The sequence below is a fragment of the Hyla sarda genome, chromosome 3 (assembly GCF_029499605.1).
Source record: "Hyla sarda isolate aHylSar1 chromosome 3, aHylSar1.hap1, whole genome shotgun sequence".
Lineage (NCBI taxonomy): Eukaryota > Metazoa > Chordata > Amphibia > Anura > Hylidae > Hyla > Hyla sarda.
This window is the reverse complement of record NC_079191.1, coordinates 29,133,047-29,147,062: the sequence shown is the minus strand read 5'-3', so window position 1 is coordinate 29,147,062 and position 14,016 is coordinate 29,133,047.

Genomic DNA, 14,016 nt, shown 5'->3' with positions numbered 1-14,016 from the left:
GGAGTACCCCTTTAATGAAAAAATCCAAAATAAGGAGCACTGTACACATTAACCATTTAATAAAAAATGTAGGCATTAATTAATTAAGTGAAAACCACACACTAAATTAGTACTATTGTTAGCACATTGCACAATTAGCGTGCAAAAGGATATCTGGAATAATTGCTCTTCTGCATTTACACTAACATCAACCACAACAACTGCAGAAACAAAGCGGTCGACTGTCAAAGTCCTGGTAGTATAAAAGAATGAAAGTTTAGCAACATAAACACTGGTTAATAAACCTTTGGAAAGAATAGTATATTTATTTACAGTGTAATCTCTCTGGTGTCTGCTGCCATACTGCCCTGACAACTTTGTAGTGGAGACATTGTTTTTTTCAGAAACAAATAAAGCTGTCAGGTCAGAGCACTGTGGTCATACAGAAAGAAGTATACTCTAGGTGAAAACATACCGCAGTAGGTGTTGGGGTTATTATGGTTGTTTCCTCCATCAGTGAATCAGGTGCACCACTGCTGGAGGACAATGATTCCTCATTGTTTTCTGTAATTACGTACAGGAAAATTAGTTACATAAAACTAAAACACATTTTGCAAAGACCCTGGTCAATTTTTAAACCAACATGTTTACTTATCAATGTTCAAACTGCTTAAATACACAACCAAAACCAATATAACTGATTAGTGCTCTCATACCCCCACAAAAAAGCTTAAAGGGGTACTCCGGCGCTAAGACATCTTATCCCCTATCCAAAGGATAGGGGATAAGATGCCTGATCGCGGGGGTCCCACCGCTGGGGACCACCGTGATCTTCCACGCCGCACTCCGTTAGAATCAGCCCTTGGAGCGTGCTCGCTCCGGGTCTGATTACTGGCGATCACGGGGACGGAGCATAGTGACGTCACGGCTCCGCCCCTCTGTGACGTCACGCTCCGCCCCCTCAAAGCAAGCCTGTGGGAGGGGGCGTGACAGCTGTCACGCCCCATCCCATTGGCTTGCATTGAGGGGGTGGAAGCGTGATGTCACACGGGGGCGGAGCTGTGACATCACAATGCCCCGACCCCGTGATCAACAGTAACAGTAATTAGACACGGAGCAAACAGGCTCCGGGGTCTGATTTTAACGGGGTGCGGCGTGCAAGATCACAGGGGTCCTCAGCAGCGGGACCCCAGCGATCAGGCATCTTATCCCCTATCCTTTGGATAGGGGATAAGATGTCTAAGTGCCGGAGTACCCCTTTAATGAAAAAATCCAAAATAAGGAGCACTGTACACATTAACCATTTAATAAAAAATGTAGGCATTAATTAATTAAGTGAAAACCACACACTAAATTAGTACTATTGTTAGCACATTGCACAATTAGCGTGCAAAAGGATATCTGGAATAATTGCTCTTCTGCATTTACACTAACATCAACCACAACAACCGCAGAAACAAAGCGGTCGACTGTCAAAGTCCTGGTAGTATAAAATAACGAAAGTTTAGCAACATAAACACTGGTTAATAAACCTTTGGAAAGAATAGTATATTTATTTACAGTGTAATCTCTCTGGTGTCTGCTGCCATACTGCCCTGACAACTTTGTAGTGGAGACATTGTTTTTTTCAGAAAAAATTAGCAAATAACAAATAAAGCTGTCAGGTCAGAGCACTGTGGTCATACAGAAAGAAGTATACACTAGGTGAAAACATACCGCAGTAGGTGTTGGGGTTATTATGGTTGTTTCCTCCATCAGTGAATCAGGTACACCACTGCTGGAGGACAATGATTCCTCATTGTTTTCTGTAATTACGTACAGGAAAATTAGTTACATAAAACTAAAACACATTTTGCCAAGACCCTGGTCAATTTTTTAAACCAACATGTTTACTTATCAATGTTCAAACTGCTTAAATACACAACCAAAACCAATATAACTGATTAGTACTCTCATACCCCCACAAAAAAGCTTAAAGGGGTACTCCGGCGCTAAGACATCTTATCCCCTATCCAAAGGATAGGGGATAAGATGCCTGATCGCGGGGGTCCCGCCGCTGGGGACCCCCGTGATCTTCCACGCCGCACCCCGTTAGAATCAGCCCTTGGAGCGTGCTCGCTCCGGGTCTGATTACTGGCGATCACGGGGACGGAGCATAGTGACGTCCCGGCTCCGCCCCTCTGTGACGTCACGCTCCACCCCCTCAATGCAAGCCTATGGAGGGGGCGTGATGAGAGCGGTGGCGGGACCCCGCGCGATCAGGCAACTTATCCCCTATCCTTTAGATAGGGGATAAGTTGTCAGCACGGTAGTACCCCTTTAACAACAACCTACATTAGGGTTACGCTGTCAGGAAAGAGTAGAGGGCTATTTGCCACATTGCAATTAGGAAAATGTTTTTATTTTTTTCATAGCCTTGTTAAAGGAGATATGCATTACATACCTTTGATGTATCCTTGTGCCCGGGATGCCAAACAAAAAAAAAAGGCAAACTTGTATAACTGAAACACTTCTCCAAGGTCCAGCTACTCCGAATATCCTTAGCAATAAAGCTTTTTTTTTTTAAATAAAAATAAGAAAGACAGAAAAGTTGTTTGGTCTCATTGAAAAAAAACAAACATTGATAGTTGTTGGGATTTAATTCCCGATGTGAGAAGACTATGTAATGCAAAACTGACCTGCTTTTACCTGGTCGATTTTACGGCGCATAAATCTGACGAGTTTTGGTGGGCTTGGATAGTAAATATGTCGGGTTTCGGGAAAACTGGAAGATCACGCCCCTTTTTCGGGTTTTGTTGCGGAAAAGTTGGGCAAGTTGCAAAAAGAGGGCGCATGATGGGGCAGGACGTCGCAAAATGTCTGTGACATGTCTCGGACATACTGCGCCCAAAAACAGATAAAAAAAACAGACGAAACTAGATAGGAAAACGTTTAGTAAATGTGCAAGAGCAAAAACATTTTTAATGAGAGTTACCCTTTAAGAGGGCACTCGAGTCTCTCCACTATTATCTTTTGGGGAGGAAATTTTGTCTCGTGACGGATCATTCCCCCGTTAAGTGGATGTGCCAAGCCAAGGACAAAAATGCCAGGGTCACCAGGTGGTTTTTGTCCTTGCAGAATTTCAAGTTCAGGGTTGAACACAGGGCGGGTCGGTTGCTAGGCAACGCTGATGCCCTTTCACGAGTCCACTGTTGCACAAGTGTTCACCCCCTCAGGGTTGAACAAAAGGGGGGGGTATGTGAGAAGGTCAAGGGCATTGTGGTTGATGGTCGGTTTGTGTCGGCAAGGCTCCTGGCCTTGGTGAAGTAAGAGCCAATAATTGTCCAGTGTCTGTGCTACATGAAAAAAAGAGCATATACATATCCATATTAACAAATTAACTATATTTTATTAGTACATAAATACAAAATTCAGATACATACAATTAAAAACAAGTAAAATACATGTATGAAATGCAGACACAGCTGCAGTTCAGCAGCCACAGAGGCACCGAAAACAGGGGGTGGTCAGGTGGGACTTTGATGCTACCGTAAGTGGGATTAGGATAATGTTACGTACCACCTACAAAATGCCCAAAGGAAAATAATAATAATAAAGATAATAGTGGAGGGAAAAAACTATCTTGAACTCCCCCAGTGTGTGTTAGTAGACTAAAACAGTGAAGTACCGTACATACTCGAGTATAAGCCGACCCGAATATAAGCCGAGGCCCCTAATTTTACCCCAAAAACCCAGGAAAAGTTATTGACTCGACTATAAGCCTAGGGTGGGAAATACATCATCCCCCCATGTAATCATCCAGACCCCCATCATCATCCAGACCCCCCCTTCATCATCCCCCCCCTTCATCATCACCGCCTGTCAATCCCTTCATCAGTGGTCTTCAACCTGCGGACCTCCAGATGTTGCAAAACTACAACTCCCAGCATGCCCTGACAGCCTTTGGTGGTCCAGGCATGCTGGGTGTTGTAGTTTTGAAACCTCTGGAGGTCCGCAGGTTGAAGACCACTGCGGCCTTCGTCATCATCCAGCCCCCCCCCCCCCCCCCCCCTTTTGTTTTGTACTCACCACCCCTCGACGGAAGTTAGGGTGAGCTGGTCCGGGCCATCTATGCTGCAGGGACTGTCCGGTGGGGATGGTTAGTCGTTCCGGGCTGTCCATTTTCACCAGCCCTTTAAGAGCAGCGCAGAGGCTGCCTGGGAGAATAGACGTGTAATGTCACTTCATACTGATAGAGAGGAGCGGAGCAGAGGGGGATGTGCCGCTTCCTGTGTTGGTGTGTGTAAAGGGTAGAGTCTAAATCCTAGCCAGCTAAAGGACCTGGTCCATCTGATGACTAGGAAATAAAGGACCTGGCCATCTGATGTCTAGGAAATAAAGGACCTGGTCCATCTGATGTCTAGGAAATAAAGGACCCTGTCCATCTGATGTCTAGGAAATAAAAGACCTGGTCCATCTGATGTCTAGGAAATAAAGGACCTGGCCATCTGATGTCTAGGAAATAAAGGACCTGGCCATCTGATGTCTAGGAAATAAAGGACCTGGTCCATCTGATGACTAGGAATTAAAGGACCTGGTCCATCTGATGTCTAGGAAATAAAGGACCTGCCCATCTGATGTCTAGGAAATAAAAGACCTGGTCCATCTGATGACTAGGAAATTAAGGACCTGGTCCATCTGATGACTAGGAAATAAAGGACCTGGCCCATCTGATGACTAGGAAATAAAGGACCTGGCCCATCTGATGACTAGGAAATAAAGGACCTGGCCCATCTGATGACTAGGAAATAAAGGACCTGGTCCATCTGATGTCTAGGAAATTAAGGACCTGGTCCATCTGATGTCTAGGAAATAAAGGACCTGGTCCATCTGATGACTAGGAAATAAAGGACCTGGTCCCTCTGCTGCCTAGGAAATAGCCTGTTCTATGGGAGATTGCTAAATCCTAGCCAGCTAAAGGACCTGGTCCATCTGATGACTAGGAAATGGCTTATGCTCCCGCTCTTTACAGTATTACAACAAAGTTTTATGGAAATCCACTTCCAATGAAGCATCCGAAGTCGATTCGCTCATCCCTAGATGTTAAAGGGGTATTCAAGGATTTTTGTTTTATTTGACTATGCTACAGGGGCTGTAAAGTTAGTGTATTTCATAATATAGTGTCTGTACCTGTGTGTGACGGTTTTCTCGCAATTCTTCTGTGATTTTCACCTCACTATTTTTAGCAGCATACAAAATGACTGTTGTCTCGGATTTTTCCCAGCTTGCAATGCAACCGAGACCTGATTCACTAGTCAGCTGATGACAGGGAGCCTGTCTGCCTCAATGGGTGGAGGGATCAATCTGCTAGTAATGCAACAGCTGTAGGCACCCCGATTGAAAACCACAGGTATTTTGAATGGATGCAGCTCATTTATGTTTCAATGGTTGGGGTGGCTGATGTGTGGGAGGGAGGAAAATGGAATCATGGGATTTGTAGGCAAACAAGAAAACTGAAAATAGGAAATACCTGTTCACAGAAAGCTAGCCACAGTGTTATGGTAATCTCACAACATGGGCATTTAGCCCCAAGACAAGTGCAGATCCTTCCTAAGCATGTCCATTACTGTCTACCAGGTACGTACTAAAATCACCTTATGGTGGAGAACCCCTTTAACTTTTCATCTCTGATGTTGTAGTACAGTTGCAGACAAAGGAAAAGGATGTCCGGTTCCCAACTTGGATTAAAATTCCAGACTTTAATTTAGATCAGATTGAAAACCAAATACAGCATCCAAGAACAGAAGAAAAAAATGATAAAAGAACACTAACGAAACGCACCAACGCGTTTCGACTTATTAATAAGTCTTAGTCATGGCACTGTGCTCGTAATGTCATCAGTGTTGCAAAAAGAAAGGAATTTCCTCTGTAGCATTCAGCAGCTAATAAGTACTGGAAGGATTAAGATTTTTTAATAGAAATAATTTACAAATATATTTAACTTTCTGCCACCAGTTGATTTAAAAGAAAAAAGGTTTTCACCGGAGTACCCCTTTAAACTGTGAGTGACTACCGCTGTACTATTTTGCCTCCTCGGTCTTGACTCCAGGGAGTTCTGTTTATTATCCGGAAATCACATTATTTTTTTACAATCTGACATAAAGGGGAAGGGTAAAGGGTAAAACTATGCATCGTTCTGTATGCTGATTGGTCATTTGAGTGTGGCGTAGCATAAGTCATTTATGTTACAAGCCCTCTAGCTTGAGATTTCTCCATCCTTCCACAAAGCCCAATGTTTAGACTTCTTGTATCCATAGACTCCATCTCAAGGTTCTAGCCTTGATTACGGGCAAAGAGCAGCTGAAAGGAAAGCAAAGTTCTTCTGCAATGTTTAGCAATAGCATAAAGCATTTTAGCAAAGGCATATGAGTATAGATATAGCGATCAATATATCAGAATATTATAGACCCAACACCTCCACCACCCAAAAATACCCTATGGCAGTGTTTCCCAAAAAGGGTACCTCCAGCTGTTGCAAAACTGCCTGGACAGTCAATGGTTGTCCGGAAATACAGGGAGTTCTTATTTTGCAACAGCTGGAAGGACAACCAGAGTAATACGGGGAATGGGAGGACTACAGTACCCAGAAATATTATCAGAATTAGGGTTATTTAGTTTAGAAAAAAGAAGGCTTAGGGGCGACCTAATAACTATATATAAATATATCAGGGGATAGTACAGAGATCTCTCCCATGATCTATTTATACCCAGGACTGTATCTATAACAAGGGGGCATCCTCTTCGTCTAGAGGAAAGAAGGTTCCTACACCAGCACAGATGGGGGTTCTTTACTGTAAGAGCAGTGAGACTATGGAATTCTCTGCCTGAGGAGGTGGTCATGGAGAACTCTGTAAAATAATGTAAAATGGTCTGGATGCATTTTTGGAGAATAACAACATTACAGGTTATGTATATTAGATTTATAGGGACAGAACGTTGATCCAGGGATTTATTCTGATGCCATATTTGGAGTCGGGAAGGAATTTTTACCTCGAGTATGAGGGTTTTTTGCCTTCCTTTGGATAAACCCAGCAGGGACTCATTAGGGATATAGGTTGAACTTGATGGACTCTGGTCTTTTTTCAACCTTATGAACTATGTTACTATGTTTTGGAAACAGTGCCGTACAAGAAATTTTTCATTTTTATGGGTGGGGTTTCCGTTGGTGTAGTGTAGTGTTTTTAGGGTACAGTCACACGGTCGGGTTCACAGCGAGTTTCCTGCTTGAAGTCTGAACTGTGGCGGAAAATTTGCCACAGCTCAAACTTGAAGCTGGTAACTCGCTGTAAACCTGACCGGGTGATTGTACCCTGTACATTCACATGGGGAGGGGGGAGGAGCAAACCTTCAGGTGTTGCAAAACTACAACTCCCAGCATGCACTAACAGACAATGGATGCTGGGAGTTGTAGTTGTGCCACAGCTGGAGGCACAATGGTTGGGAAACACTGAGTTAGGTAACAGATTACAGCAGTTTTTCTGCACCAGTGTACCTCCAGCTGTTGCAAAACTACAACTCCCAGCATGCACGGTCTGTCAGCAGATGTTGGGAGTTATAGTTTTGCAACAGCTGAAGGGAAACGGGTTGAGAAATATTGAGTCAGGAAATAAACCCTAACTGTTTCCCAACCAGTGTGTCTCCAGTTGAAAAACTACAACTCCCAGCATGCCCAGACAGCCACTGCTACCGCTGTCTCGGCCACCGACGCTCGCTGCCTCAGCTACTCCCGATCCTCTGCCACACTTGTTCCTGCCGCCAGGCCCCCTACCACTTTGCTTTTGGTGTAGGTAGAAGTTTTTTGTAGATCATTTTGGCTGGCCATATTTGTACCCTGTGGCAATTTTGTCACTGCCTTCAGGTACCACTCCATGGGTCAGATGCAGAGCGCCGAGTCCACAGAGTGTAGGGACGTAATGAGTGATGCATGTTCATATACAGGGTGCAAAGCATCACTACTTACCTCCACTGGCTGTATAGTATACAGGGGTGCATAGTGTACCCATGTATACTATACAGGAGCCCAGCAAGAAAAGAGCTAACCCCCGCTGCTGCTGCTGAACAGTTCTGGGTTATGTCTTTGTGCGCTATCCTGTATATACAGCTGTCTATAGATGACTGTATATACAGTAGGCAAACGGCAGCAATTGAAGGCTCCCTGTTTAGGAACGACCCAGGGGAGAGCACCAAAAATGTACTAACCTTTTTTTCTCTATCATTTCAGATTTGTTGGATTGTGACGATGACCAGTGTTTTTTTTTAAATGTCAATAAAAAGGCTAACGAGGGCTGTGGGGAGTTTTTTTTTTTTTTAAATAAAAATGTTTTCAATGTGTGTGTTTTTTATAATTGAATTTTCAGGCTTATTAGTGGAAGCCGTCTGGTAGATAGAATCCATTACTAAGCCTGGGCTTAGTGCTAACCCCCAATTATTACCCCAGTACCCACCGCCACAAGGGTGCTGGGAAGAACAGATACCTTCAGGCCCAGAGCGTCAAAAAATGGTGCTCTTGGACCTAGGTGGTAACAGGTTGGTGTTATTTAGGCTGGGGAGGACCAGTAACAATGGTCCTCGCCCACCCTGGAAACATCTGTTGCTGCTTGGTTGGTATCTGTCTGATACTGAAAATAAGGGGAATCATACACTTTTTTTTATTTAAAAAAAAAAACCTGCATAGGGTTCCCCATATTTTCAATATCAGCCAGATACCTACCAAGCAGCAACAGATGTTACCAGGGTGGGCCGAGGACCATTGTTACTGGCCCTCCCCAGCCTAAAAATGACAACCTGTTACCGCCTAGGCCCTGGAGCGCCATTTTTGACGCTCTGGGGCCTGTTGGTACCAGTTCTTCCCGGCACCCCTGTGGCGGTGGGTACTGGGGTAATAATTGGAGGTTAGTGCTAGCTGATTTTGGGGCTAATGGATTAGATTGGAGTAATGGATTCTGTCTACAAGTCAGCTTCCAGTACTAAGCCTGAAAATTCGGTTATAAAAACACGACACATTGTAAGAAATTAATAAAAATAAATAAAAAAAATAAATAAATTAAAAAAACAACACACTCCCCCACAGCCCTCGTTAACCATTTAAAAAAAAAAAAAAAAAAAAAAAAAAAGCACGCTGGTCATCGTTGCAGTCCTCCGCATTCACGTATCTGAAATGGAAAACAAGAAATAGAGGAGAGAGCACACATAATGCAGCATATTCCTAAACAGGGACCCCTCCAATTGTTGCTAAACTACAACTACCATCATGGGGGGCTGTAGTTAAGCAACAGCTGGAGTCTCCCTGTTTGGGAACACACTGCCAGAAAGTCTCTGTTCCCATTATGCAAAAACGCATAATGTGAACAGTGTCAGGCCTGGACTGTGTAGCTCCGCCCCTAATAATGTCATCAATAGGGGCAGTGCAGTAAAGGTCGCAGGGGGTCTCAGACGTGAGACCCCCTTTTCGATCTATCCCTCTGCCCTTGGACTACTATTCCCATCATGGGACATCTGATGGGAGTAGTACCGCACCACTGAGGGATGGCACTTTTTGGATAGTTAGGACTACTACTCCCATCATGGACAGACTGTCCCTGATGGAAGTTATAGTCCAGGGGCCGATCGCAGCAGGTCATTCTCCAGAGACCCCGTTGCGATCTGTATTCATTAACTGTACAAACCAGCGGTACAATCTGGCTCCACTGTGCTCCCCCGCCAGCTCCTGTATATGCTGTCATAATTAATAATCCTCGCCACCGGGAGATGGGAGCTCTGATTGGTGGTACAGCGTATACAGGAGCCGGCGGGGGAGCGCAGTGGAACCGCATATGCCGCCAGCTTGGACAGTTAATAAATGCGGATCGCAGCGGGTCTCTGGAGAATGACCTGCTGCGATCGGGCCTCCCTTTACTATAACTCCCATTATGGGCAGTCTGTCCATGATGGGAGTAGTAGTCCTAACTATTCCAAGAGTCCCGCAGCCAGGGGGGGATGTGCAAGTTCCATTCCTCAGCCATCATGTTCCATAATGGGAGTAGTTGTAGTTTAGCAGTGTTGAGGGACGGCTCCTGCATCCCCCAGCTGTCTCGGTAGAGCACTTTCCTACGTGTCCTTTTTTGATGGTGTATTTTTGCAGTAAAAAAAAAATAAAGTTATTTGGGAAAAAAAAATGCGTCAAATCAAAAATAAAACGCACAAGATAAATTAGGATCCACTGCAAAATGCATTCCACAATACACACACACACACACAAAAAAAAAAAAATCAAGTGCTTGCTTTTTGCTCTATCAAAAAAGACACACAAAAAAAGATGCAAAATAACTCCCTGCGCAAAAAAATTGTGCTACATATAGAAAAGAAAAAGCTTCCATTAGGAAGAAAAAAACAATCTCAGAATCAGAATATTCGGTAAAAGCCTTTTCGGGTTATTAATTCATAAAGCGACGGTGGTCAGAATTGCGAAAAAGGGCTCAGTCCTTAAGGGGTTAAGGGCGGACAAAGTGGGAAAAAAAATAGCCCTTAATGTCCGTTTGTAACAGATCCACACAGTGTGAATGTAGCCTAAGTAATACTCTGCAGGGTCCTATAGAGCCGGTCCTGGAGTCTGCAAGAAGCACAGATGATATCCCCAGAGGCTTATGAGTGGCTTGCTGTAATGATCTGCAGGGGGGAGGGGGGGGGGGGGGGGGTTGCTGTAATGCTCTGCAGGGGGAGGGGGGGGGGTTGCTGTAATGCTCTGTAGGGGGGGTTGCTGTAATGCTCTGCAGGGGGGAGGGGGGGTTGCTCTAATGCTCTAGTAGGAGGGGGGGGGGAGTTGCTGTAATGGCTCTGCAGGGGGGGGGGGGGGGGAGTTGCTGTAATGCTCTGGCGGGCGGGGGGGCTGAGGTTGCTGTAATGCTCTGCCTTTTTGCTGACCATAACAGCAACCCCCCCCCCGCAGACCTTTGCCAGCAACCCCCCTCCTCTTCTGCAGGGTATTACAGAACCCCCCCCCCTTCTCTCCTGCAGGGCATTACAGCAAACCCCCCCCCCCTCTCCTGCAGACCATTACAGCAACCCCCCCCCCCCTCACACACTTTCCTGCAGGGCATTACAGCAACCCACCCCCCCTCTCCTGCAGACCATTACACCAACCCCCCTCCCCCGCAGACCATTACAGCAACCAACCCCCCCTCCCCCGCAGACCATTACAGCAACCCCCCTTCCCCCACACACCATTACAGCAACCCTCCCCCCTGCAGACCATTACAGCAAACCCCCCCCCCCCCCCTCTCCTGCAGGGCATTACAGCAAACCCCCCCCCCTCTCCTGCAGGGCATTACAGCAACCCACCGCCCCGTCTCCTGCACTTCTACCACCAATGATAAAATTTCCCCCTTAGGGTACGTTCACATGAGCGGATTTACAGTGTATTTTACGCTGCGGATCCGCTGGTGAAGGCCCGCTCTGTGCTGTCTTTACATGTGCCTGCTCATAGCGGCAATACACTGCTACGAGCAGACACACTGCAGCGATGTGCGCGGCGCACTCGCACATCGCAGCCGCTCTCCCTGCTCTGAGCTAGGCAGAGAGCTCCCGCGATGTGCGAGTATACTGCAGTGTGTCTGCTTATAGCGGTTTAGTAGCGGGTGAGGTTTTCTCTTGGTGGGTGGATGGCGCCATTTGTGGCCGGTAGGTGACGTCCATTAGGAAGATAGGAAGGGGGGAAAATGTATGCATGTGACATCTTTATTTCCCGCTATCTTCCGGTGGAATAACAGGAGTTATAACGAATTCAAGTGAATGGGATCCTCTTTGCCCGTTATGACGACTTCCGTCAGGCTCCGTTACAATAAGGGGCGTTTAAAGGGGTACTCCGGTGGAAAACTTTTTTTTTTTTTTTTAATTAACTGGTGCCAGAAAGTTAAACCGATTTGTAAATTACGTCTATTAAAAAATATTAATCCTTTCAGTACTTTTTAGCTGCTGAATACTAAAAAGAGGAAATTGTTTTCTTTTTGGAACACAGAGCTCTCTGCTGACATCATGAGCACAGTGCTCTCTGCTGACATCTCTGTCCATTTTAAGAACTGTCCAGAGTAGGAGAAAATCCCCATAGCAGAGATGTCAGCAGAGAGCACTGTGCTTGTGATGTCAGCAGAGAGCTCTGTGTTCTAAAAAGAAAATAATTTCCTCTGTATTATTCAGCAGCTAATAAGTACTGGAAGGATAAATATTTTTTTAACAGAAGTAATTTACAAATATGTTTAACTTTCTGGCACCAGTTGATTTAAAAAAAAAAAAACACCCCGAGTCCTTAAGGACTGAGGGCGTATGGATACGCCCGTGGGAATTCCGGTCCCCGCCGCTAGCCGGTTGGGGACCGGATCGGGATGCCTGCTGAAATCATTCATGAGACCTCCCCATGTCGGCGATCGGAGAAAATCGCATGTCAATTCAGACATGCGATTTTCTCAATTCCGGGCTGATGGTGACCCGATCACCCGGAAAATAGGGCTGATCGGAGTTCTCAGTGACAGCCCCGATCAGCCTAAGGGATAGGAGTGAGGTCGCAGAGCTGTGATCTCCTCCTATCCCCTGCCATTAGCAGAACGGAGTTCTGACCAATGGCAGCGCAGGACAAGGGGTTGCCATGGCAACCCCCTGTTCTGACCACCCCTGGATGTCGAGGGGATTGTGGGAAGAAGATGGAGGCCGTACCTGCAGGAAAAGACGCCTGGGGACCCGGGATCTTCATTAGAGACTGCTGGATCCTGGATCAGGTAGGGAATCGTCGGGGGGTGGTGGGGAATTGAAAGCGAAAGTAAAACGATCTTTACTGTGGCAACCACTAGGAAGGCCAAACTGCAACTCCCAGCATGCCCAGACAGCCAAAGGCTGTCTGGGCATGCTGGGAGTTTTAGTTTTGCAACATCTGGAGGGCCACAGTTTGGAGACCACTGTTACAGTGGTGCCCAAACGGTAGCCCTCCAGATGTTGCCAAATTACAACTCTCAGCATGCCTGGACTGCCCAGGCATGCTGGGAGTTGTAGTTCTGTAACATCTGTCCCTTCAGATTTAGCAATTTTCATGAATTTTTTGAAAATTGCTGCTCTACTTTGAAGCCCTCTTATTTTTTCAAAAAGCAAAAATATGTCCATTTTATGATGCCAACATAAAGTGGACATATTGTATTTGTGAAGAAAAATTAAATTTAATGAGGGACATTTATCAATGTTTGCTTATGTATTCTTTTTTTAGTAATTTTTTCCTTACTTTTTTTTGCTTATGTGCGACTTATTTATCATCTGGTTTCAGCCTGTTGATAATTTTCTTTCACGTAAGCAATTTTTCCTTTTTTACTTTGGTAGTAGCTTTTTCTGCTCCATGTTTGAGCTGGAGTAAATTTAGTCAATTTTTAACGCTGTTGCGACTTTTTTTTGCGCAGTTGCGACCTGTCGCAGTTAATAAATATCTGACTACCCGTACTCCATTTTAAAATTATTACTACATAGTTAATTTTTGGAAAACTTGCTTTTCTCGCTTTCCAGTCAAAATGTCGCACGAAAAATCGTGTAGTCGCAGTTGCGACAATTTTGCCACAATTATAGTAAAGAAAACCTGACTAAACCTGTTGATAAATGTCCATAATTGTGAATATCCATTTTACTTACAAGTAGAGAGCTTCAAAGTTAGAAAAATGCTAAATTTTCCAAATTTTCATGACATTTTTCACCAAGAAAGGATGCAATTAACGCCGAAATTTTACCACCAAATAAAGAAGAATATGTCACGAAAAAACAATCTCAGAATCAGAATATTCGGTAAAAGCCCTTTTCGGGTATTAATTCATAAAGCGACGGTGGTCAGAATTGCGAAAAAGGGCTCAGTCCTTAAGGGGTTAAGGGCGGACAAAGTGGGAAAAAAAATAGCCCTTAATGTCCGTTTGTAACAGATCCACACAGTGTGAATGTAGCCTAAGTAATACTCTGCAGGGTCCTATAGAGCCGGTCTGGAGTCTGCAAGAAGCACAG